Source organism: Saccostrea cucullata, unplaced genomic scaffold (genome assembly GCF_032062105.1).
Source record: "Saccostrea cucullata isolate Sc308-1 unplaced genomic scaffold, CSIRO_AGI_Scuc_v1 ctg6905, whole genome shotgun sequence".
Taxonomy (NCBI): domain Eukaryota; kingdom Metazoa; phylum Mollusca; class Bivalvia; order Ostreida; family Ostreidae; genus Saccostrea; species Saccostrea cuccullata.
This window is the reverse complement of record NW_026928965.1, coordinates 20,537-30,542: the sequence shown is the minus strand read 5'-3', so window position 1 is coordinate 30,542 and position 10,006 is coordinate 20,537. Positions and strand designations below refer to the sequence as shown.

General features: G+C 31.3%; 1 long non-coding RNA gene across 1 annotated transcript; it reads left to right on the top strand.

The window, feature by feature from the left end:
• Nucleotides 1-694: 694 nt before the first annotated feature.
• LOC134279428 (uncharacterized) lies at nucleotides 695-5,251 on the top strand. The gene is made up of 3 exons (XR_009994627.1): nucleotides 695-852; nucleotides 3,121-3,287; nucleotides 5,158-5,251. It is a non-coding gene; the product is annotated as an uncharacterized LOC134279428 (long non-coding RNA).
• Nucleotides 5,252-10,006: the final 4,755 nt, after the last annotated feature.

The following is a 10,006-nucleotide window of genomic DNA, read 5'->3' as shown; positions in this document are numbered from 1 at the left end:
AGTAAGCAGTGTTGTCGTTCGTATCCCTTTCAGTGTTTATAGATGACGCTACACTTAAAACGAGTTCCATTTCAAAAAAAAAAAAAAAAACTTTTGAGGCTTTTTATGATTTAGTTTTATTTTGAACGAAATCTTATAGTTAAAATAAGATCACAAGACCATAAGAAACCATAAGAAAGTAATAAATGCAAAGGGTGAAAAAACAGACCCGACATATTTTAAATTGGCCCGGAATAATTTCATATCAATTTTTTTACCAATTGTTGTGTAATATTATTATTTTTAATTTAAAATAAGCATACCTTCAGAACCACTCGCACTAGGGATGAGACCTAGTACTTCAAACTGACAAGCAATCCTTTATGTTTTTGTTTAAAGCTTAGCTTTATGTGTTTGAATAGCGACATTTTTCTTCTAATAGTATCGAGAATGATGCCGATGATGTCGAAAATCTGACCAAATTATTGCTGAAAGATAAATAAAGGTAATTGAGAATAATAACTGCTTTTTTAAAAGCCAATAAACTTATTATTTACGAAAACTATTTTGAAGTATGATAATTTGAAGTGTAAATGAAAAGATTTAAATATATAAGTATGTCTGTTACGTGAAAAGTAGAGAAGATACTTGAAAAGAGGTCATGTAACACTTTTCATACACGCATTCGTGCAATTAAAATCGATGACACTTGTTTTGAAGGAAAAAACACTTTGAAAAACTAAGCGTCATAAACTGCTTCAAGATTCTCTTTTTACGTTGCATTTTTCTATTTAACCTGCATTATTCTATATGCTAAATCCAATTCATTTTCAGTATTGATGCTTGTACTTTGACATTTAAAACGGAAACAAGGTAAGAGAATTTGCGACTGGTAGTTCGAGCATAATGTGTATAATTGCTTAAAATAAGAGTAACTTCATTTTTACTAAATTTTAATTCAGTTATCAGCACAGGTACAATTTTGAAATAAAAATAACTATTTTATTCAAATAAAGTTTTTAATAAATTGCAGAATAAATTAGAAATGCATTTGCTTTATCTTTTCTATAAATGTCTGAAATCGGTAAAATTTGAAAACAATCATCATGATCAGTTTTAACTGATTTTAGAATGATTAACCAGTAATGAATTCATATTATTTTACATGACTGACTCACGATTTTTAAAATTGTCATATAAATTATAGCAAATTTACAACTCAAAGATACAGGTAATCAACAGTTTATTACATAGAGATCAGATAGATATTATTCTATGATCAAACAAACCTCTTGCTGGTTTTTGTGAAAACAAAATCAGCAAAATTTTTTTTTTCATTGAAAGGTCAATGATTTTATCCTTATTATTTATCTGTATTTCTTCATGAACAGTCACTTCTTCATCAAAAATGAAAATAAAAAAATACATTTATGTAGAATGGAAAAAATAACAAATATTCCTTAAAAATTGAAACAAAAAACACTTTGGAATGTCGTTTTCTGGAACCCGTAAAATTTCTTTAATAACATTATCTTAAAGGTGCTTTGAAGTTGATATTTTCTCAAAATTTCCGTATAATATCACGGCTTATATATTGAAATAGATTTCACACGAAAATATACCAAAAATTCATATTTTATTTCGAAGTAAATGAAACTTTTAAATTCTGGACGGGTTTGGTTGACACATCCTTGCACTTTTACAAAGAACTATATGCGGTATATTGCATATATTTGCCCCCAGAAAAGTCAAATTTTGAAAACTCCTTGAAATGTGCTGAAATAAAAAAAAATGTATGAGAAATATAAATTAACAGAAAATATTAAAGTGTCAAAGCAGTGTATTCACAATTTTTGTTTTTATGACGTCACAAACCAGTCCGATTTTATATTTTTTCTCAGAAAAAGGACAAAATGGACAAAATTTCAACAATTTTAGCTTTAAAATTTATAGAGCGCAAGTTTGTTCAGGAACAATATTGACATATTTCATTGATATTATCATTCTACACATTATCTCAAAATATTGATCCTGAACACACATGCGCTCGGTGACTTTTACTCAATATATCGACGAAATATGTACACCTTTCTGCAAAATTCATAAAAAACTGAAATATACGTCATGTTTGTGACATCATTACGTACATATGGCGTCATTATTTATGAAAATGTTCAGTGCTTTGAAGTCAGCATATACTCTCCTGTTTAAGAACTTAATTAAATATATCTCCATCAAAGTTTGATTCGGGGGGCAAATATTGGTTGTTACCGAATAAAGTTCTTTTAATTTTATTCTTAACACTAAGAAAAGTGACAATTTTGATGTGTATTAATTGAAAATATTCTAACTGTAATCCAGAAAATTCACCATAGAAATGTTCGAAAGCAAAACCCACTCACAGTATATTGACAGTCTGAGCTCAGTGGTGTGAGTAGACTTTAACAATTGAACACACCCGGAGAATCGTAAATATTAACAATTACAGAGAGTCTGCCCTATTTTCAAAAACAGTTTACGTTTCAAAAGTCTATTCAGTTTGTTAATCTCTGTACACAACGCTGAGCACGGACGGACAATACTTGTGAGAGAGATTTGTTTTCGAACATTTTTACTCTGAATTTCCTGGATTATAGTTTTAATATTTTTCATTAATACACAACAAAATTGTACTTTTCTGAAGTATTAAGAATAAAATTAAAGCTCGTGAAGGTGCAAGGATGTGTCAATCAAACCCGTCCAAAAATCTGAGTTTCAATACCTAAAATGAAATAAGATTTTTATCATATTTTCATGAGAAATGCTAAATCAATGTATAAGTCGTGATATTATACAGAAAATTCGAGAAAGTATTAACTTCAAATCTGTGTCTTACCACCTCTAATGCAAAAAAAAAAATGAGAAAAAGTCGCTAGGCTTTCCTTCCATCAAGACATGCTGCTATCTTGTGTGACCGAACGGCAGGAGAGGCCTCCTCCTCCATGGCACCTGATCCAACCTCTGATGTTTAAAGAGGTCCGTGTTTGCTCTGCCTCCGATTAGAAGTGTTTCTATTGACCTTTGAGTTTGATAACTGTTCGTTACCTCCATATTTCACTTGTATAATTTGCTTAAAAATGGTTCCTAATTTTATTTAACCAGATGAAGTTGATGCATGTATTCATTCTGCTTGTGCTAGCTGTTGTGCTTGATGTCATCGAAGCACAAATGAAAGGTGATCAAGGAAGGATAAGTGGAGGACCAAACGACCCTTGGTATTGTTGCCGAAGGACAGTGGATCGTTGCTTAGAATGGTGTAGATAATTAAGGTAACTACTGATAAGTATATACATATGTACTTAGTAAGCATACTTAAGGGTACACAAACTCGCACAGAGAGAGAGAGAGAGCTATGAATACATAATATCATATCCTCTAGTGCAATTAAGTATAAATATTGAAGATATAAAAAAAATTGATACACGCCACTAATTTTCTATTAAAATAATCCAATTGTTTTAATAACATTATATAAAAATGTGGTTATAACAACGTTGCGTCAAATAACAGGAGGCCCAGGGACCACAATGCTCACCTGAATAACTTTCGCCATGCTGTTTTTCATGAAATTTTTCCCCTTGTGATACCTATTTTGGCCCCGCCCTACCCTGGTAGGGGAGGTTCAGGATTTGAACAATTTAGAATCTACATTACCCAAGGATGCTTCCACATAAGATTCAGCTTTCCTGGCCTCGTGGTTCTTGAGAAGATTTTTAAAGATTTTCCCCTATATATTTCAATGAAAAATTGGATTCCCTATTGTGGCCCCGCCCTTCCCCCGGTGGTCATGATTTGAGCAATTTAGAATCTACACTACCCCAGGAGGCTTCCACATAAGTTCATTTTTTCTCGTCCAGTGGTTCTTGAGAAGAAGATTTTTAAATGTTTCCTATATATTTCAATGTAAAACTTTGATTCCTTATTGTGGCCTCCTCCTACAACCTGGGTCATGATTTGAACAATTTAGAATCTATATTACTCCAGGATGCTTCAAAATACATGTATGTTTCATTCATTTGGGTCCAGTGGTTGTTGGGAAGAAGATTTTTCCCATATATTTCAATGAAAAACTTGGATTTCCTATCGCAGCCACTCCCTACACCCGGGGTCATTATTTGAATGATTTAGAATCTACACTACCCCAGGATGCTTCAACATAATTATCAGATTTTTTAGGCCAGTGCTTCTTCAGACCAAGATTTTTTAATGATCACCTCATTTTTGTCTTTTCTTGATTTTCTTGATGAAATACAGTAGGAGCACTGTGTTTTGCGTCGCTCTTTTATTTTGTTACAATAAAAAGGTTTCATCTTCGTTAATGCTCTTTGTAATGCACAAACATCAGTGCATTAGCCAATCAAATCGTGTTTTTTTTAAAACAGTTGCATTAGAATTAGATAGAGATTCTTAAAAACTCCAAAAGAAGGTTTAGAAAAAATTAGAATAATCATATTTTTCAAAAGCCAATAATATTGAAATGTACGACTTTATACACTGAATACAACCATCCCTGCGTAGAATTTTTAATATCATACGCAACTGCATCTTATTAAAAATGAAAGACAGACAATTTCATATATTTTTACTGGTCATCAAGAAAATGATTTTATTAAAAAAATACTGATTGTACACCCAAGCACACTGAAGTTAACATTGAAAGGACGCTTGACTTCTTTAGTGACTACATAATATGTTATGTAGACTTTGGAGACCCTGTCTTCCAACAAATTGTTCAAATTTCGATGGGCAACTAAACTGTTTGAAATACTTTGTTACTTATTATCTTCACCTTCTCATTATATCTAAATTATCTTGGCATTTGATTTCAGAAGGACACTGCCGCATATTCAACAAGTACATTCCAACATTACCACCAGTTAAACATTATAAGCAAAAACAGATCTTTACTGTATTCTTCATGTATTGTCAGGATACCGTTACTATACACGCACACATTCACCAAGCTGAAACTCACAACTAAAACCATTTTTAAAATTCATTCCTTTTTTACTGTTTGATACATTCTAATTTTTTTTATTGTTTTAGTACGAAAGGTTCTAGGTAACAATTAAAATGATATGGCAAACAAATTCTATTTTCTTTGACGAAATGTAAAACATTAAATTTTTTTCATTAAAGGTATCTGCTGCTGTGAATGGAAGACGGAACATTTTACTGGACGCCACTCTAATATCATTGGATAAATTTCGAGAAAATAAATAAATCCATTTGTTCTTTGAATGTTTAATATAAAATTAATGAAAAAAGAGAAAATGTTTACTGTTAGTAAAATGAATCTTTGATGTTCTTGATGTTTTCAAAGGTTTGTTCAAAGCCCCCAATGCATATACAAGGGGTTTACAAAAGTTCATGGACGTGAGCCGTAAAATTGAAATTACTTTAGGGAAACAATGATTTTTTTTCGTATTCGACATCACTTTACTGTCTACAGATAACAAGAGGCCCATGATGCAAATCGCTCACCAGAGTAACTTTGGCCATGCTATTCTTTCCCAGAATTCCCCATTTTAAAACCCATTTGGGCCCCGTCCTACCCCTCATAGTCATGATTTGAACAATATAGAATCTTCACTACCCTAGGATGCTTCCACATAAGTTTCAGCTTTTTTGTCCCAGTGGCTCTTAAGAAGACTCTCTCCTATATTTAAAGTTAAGAATGAAGTTTGAAATTTATTTATTATATACAAATGTGGTACGAATGTTCTGTAAATTGCACACGAACGCGTTATAAAGATGTCAAGTTAAAAATAATTTTCCCGCTAGGAAAGTAATGCCTCTTTTTAAATTATTGTATCACGGGACACTCTAGTGCAAGTTTGCTTACATGCCAATAATTTTACTTGTTAATTACTCTTATTCTTAACAAGATTGTTAGAAATTTTTTAAAAATAATACAATTACAAGCTAGCAGCTATGACTTGGGGTTAGTAAAATGGTTTAAGACTGTTTTTCCCAAGATACTTTCAAGGTGTAACGTTGTATTATATATCTCTTACATTTTTTATACATGTATTATAAAAAAATAATAAAAGAAAACATAGTAAAAATGCACAGACAAAAAAAAAATAAAATCGTAGACTGCTTGTGAGACTCGAACTCACAATCTTTATGTCTACAGTCCAGCAATCATACCACAACGCTACGAAGTCATTTTAGTGGAAGGGATAAAATTATGACAGGATGTTGAATCTTGAAATTATTTTGGAAGAAAAATCAAATACATATTTTCAACATTTTCAATATGAAGACCACCTTTAACCAAAATTATCTAAATGTAATGAAGTGCAGTCATATCCAAATAAAAATTTTCGGAACTTGTTTTTCTGGTTAAGGGTGGTCTTTTGCTACAGTTCGTCATTGTTTAGGGGGGTTCCTAAGTATTTACTATATTCTCCATGTAAACTGAACGATTTTTATATCTTTCACATGAGGGAACTATTAATATTTGAATATTATTTTTGTGTGATTTGCATTACGACATGTATAAACTAACATTGTATGACAAAACTTTGGTTAAACAATGTATTAAAAAATCACTACTAGAGTAGGCGAAAGTGACTATCAAATGCGCTATGGCTCTTTCTCGATCGAGTTTGATTTTCCTTGCCAAAATATTAAAAAACAGCTTTTATTAAGTTAAGTAATACCTGAAAAGCGCTTTTATAAAAACACTGAATACATCTATAAGTTTTACACTTTTTGTAACGTTTTTATGAAACAATAGGATTACCCCCACAATGAAAAGTTTGTTATCTTCTCTTTTCTTTTCTGCCTAATAAACAGATTATAAAAGCTCTGCTCCCAGGGGTACATTCTGTACACGTCTTTATTAATTTATTACAAACGATCAAAAAGGATCACTTACTTTTAGTTTTGAAAAAAAATAATGGGGCACTTAAAGTAGTAAAATTAATATTGAAAAAAAATTGGGAAAAAATATATCAGTTTTAATCGGCATTGCGATCCTCTTCTAAAAATCAACCGATATTATTATTTTCAGAAGAATCAGGTATGAAAAATCTTGGCAATCAGCAAAAATTTAAAATTTATTAATAAATCTTATTTATAAGTTTTGAAAATTTGATCAATTCCTAGGGAAGGTATTATTAGCTGTGAAAGTACTTTTTAAATTTGAATTTGTCCAATTTGTCGATTATTATTTTGAGTGTTTGAGAAAAAAAAATAAAAATTCAGGTGTTTACAGGCATATTGATAGAAAAGAAATCAGTGTAACTTGTTCAACCGACATATTGAAGAAAGTGACACTGATAACTGGATAGTTCTTGCAATGGACAAATAAATCGTTTATCTTAAGTTACACTGACTTTTAATGTACATTTGAATTTTTAAAATACTAACCTAAGTATTGATTAGACAACTTTCCTTTTACATGTTTTATTTGAGAACAATATTGCATGAAGATTATATGACAAATACTCATTATATTATATCCTTATCTAGACATATATATTGTGCAAGACTTTTTTTAATGATTCCCATATACCATTTACTTTATTCGAACATTAACTTGTTTGAAAAGTCAATAAAGTACATGTCCTGAGTCTTGATAATCTTGCTTACTCGCCAGTCTTCCCGTACAAGTAGTAGTTCATAATATTACTAAACGGAAGTATTCAGTATCTTTATCAAAATACAGAATGATCAATGATCGATTTAAGAAGAAAAACTGACTCCTGAAAGTTCAAGCATCCCTCGTTGACAGGTTATACCCGCAGTGAGCCTACACAACTGGAGGTCTCTGATATCAATTCATTTACCAATTCTCTGCTCAGCCATCCTTTTTACTCTAACTAGCCAGCAGTAGATCTTCACTACTCCAAATCCATCAATCTAAGGAATTCATTTTTCATTTTTAGCTGTTTGCTATAGTAGACCTTACAATTACCTAATTTCAGATTCAATAGAGCATGAAAGACAATTAAATTTTCACCATCAACATTTGTTTTCGTCCAGAGAACGATTGGACGCCATCAAGAGAGATTTTTAAAAAAAAAAATGCACTCCCTGTCTTTCAAACTGAAGAAATCTCATGTTTACATTTTGAAACATGCATTTCAATCTAATTAAAATTCATTTAAATGTTCCAAATCCGCTACCGCTTCTCAAACATCTAACATCCCATCTCATTCGGGGTCACATTAGAGCGATCTTTCGATTATGAATACATGTATTAGTAAACAAAAACACTTTGGCCATGTAGATTCAAGCCTCGTTAAACAATTCTGAAATTAGTTCCACGGCTACATTTCATCATTATTGATACCGTCTTACGTTGAATTAAATTAATTTTGGTATAAATTTCATGTATAGTCTGCAGTCTGGCATCTGAACGTGAATAATGCAAACGAAAGAGGACAAACTGTACAAGATACCCCACACGTCTTACAGAACACATCTTTTGCAATGCATATTTTGTTTACTAAGAAAATCCTTAGGTGTCCAGGTTCAGTGGTGGAAAGAAGAAACCCATTTGAACTATATAACAAGGTTTCGGAGGAACTATTTTCTTTGGCTAATCGTAACGTCACTCTGACGTGACCCCAAACGGAATGTGGTTAGATGTTTGAGAACCAGTAGAGGATTAAGAACATCTAATTTAAATTAGATTGCATCCATCTATGACATCAGTTTGGAATGTAATTGGTTTTACTATTAAGTAAAGTATAACACAAACAGAATGTCTGCTGTTTTTACATCTCTGATGACATTGGACAAAGATATGGATACTTAAATATCATCATTTCATGCACTTTTTTGGTACATATTACATGAATGCTTTTCAGTACTTTCAGTACTTTGATTTCATTAAAATTTGGATATTGTAATGACAAAGAAACGATTCAGCTTCTTTCAAAATAAGTGAGAATTCATTTTAAAGAGACAGCATGGCATGATCATAATTCGGACGTCGCTTAAATCTTATTTTCCTCTATGGTTAGCTAAAACTAAAACAAGTGAATTGGGAAAAGCAAATAATATTGTTGTTACATGCTGTTGATCGATCAGTTTACTGCAGGGAAATAATATAAATGATGTATTGTATGACATTTGAACATTTTAGCTTTATATTTGTTTTGACTGATACTGTAGCACATGTTGCATTTATGATGTATCTGTGTGGGTTTTTTTTCAAAAGCATAAATGTTGTTCTTGTAGTAAAATATTGTCTTTTTTCTTGTAGGGCAAACTTTTGAATATGATATCCATCATTTTTATTTGTTATCTCAATTCATATTTACCCAAACAAATCTCATACATGTGCCACGTTTGTAATCCATCTAACGATGTTTCTCTTTATATAAGCTGCATCAGGTTTCCGTTAGTTATGTTAATCTTTTCAAATTTAATCGAGTCGAAGACTACAAAAACATCAAGGTATGCATTTTTTTTCTAATTTACAACTGTAATCTGAGATAAATTTTGATTCTGGCAACAGCATCTACATTGAACTCAGTTATGGTAAGGAAGGGAGTGGGAAATGCGACCTTAGTACTTCCTCAATAAGTATTTCTTTTTAAAAATATCTGAACAAAGGAAGTGTATTCATGTAGGAGAGATAATATAGAAATCATTAATAATATCTACATGTAAGCCATACTCAGTAACAGTTACATTGTACATGTATGTGTCAGCTATGTGTCACGTAACTACTATAAAATTGAATTGTTAAACGGAGTGTAGATAACAATGCTAATGTAATGGCATAGGGAGTTTTTTTGAAGAAAAATGTTTATACACAATAAATGGGGTTTAAATCAATTATCTGAATGGAGCTGGTGCTTTTTGTGGTTTTTTTTTTTTTTATCGCAGAACACTTAATTTTGCCAAAATGCGTGCAATGGCCAAATATCCTACGCTGTTTAAATTCTGAAATGAATAAATATTACATTAGGCAGTTCCAAATCTGGTTCTATCAGTTTTAAAACATAAAAATTTAAGAAAAGAA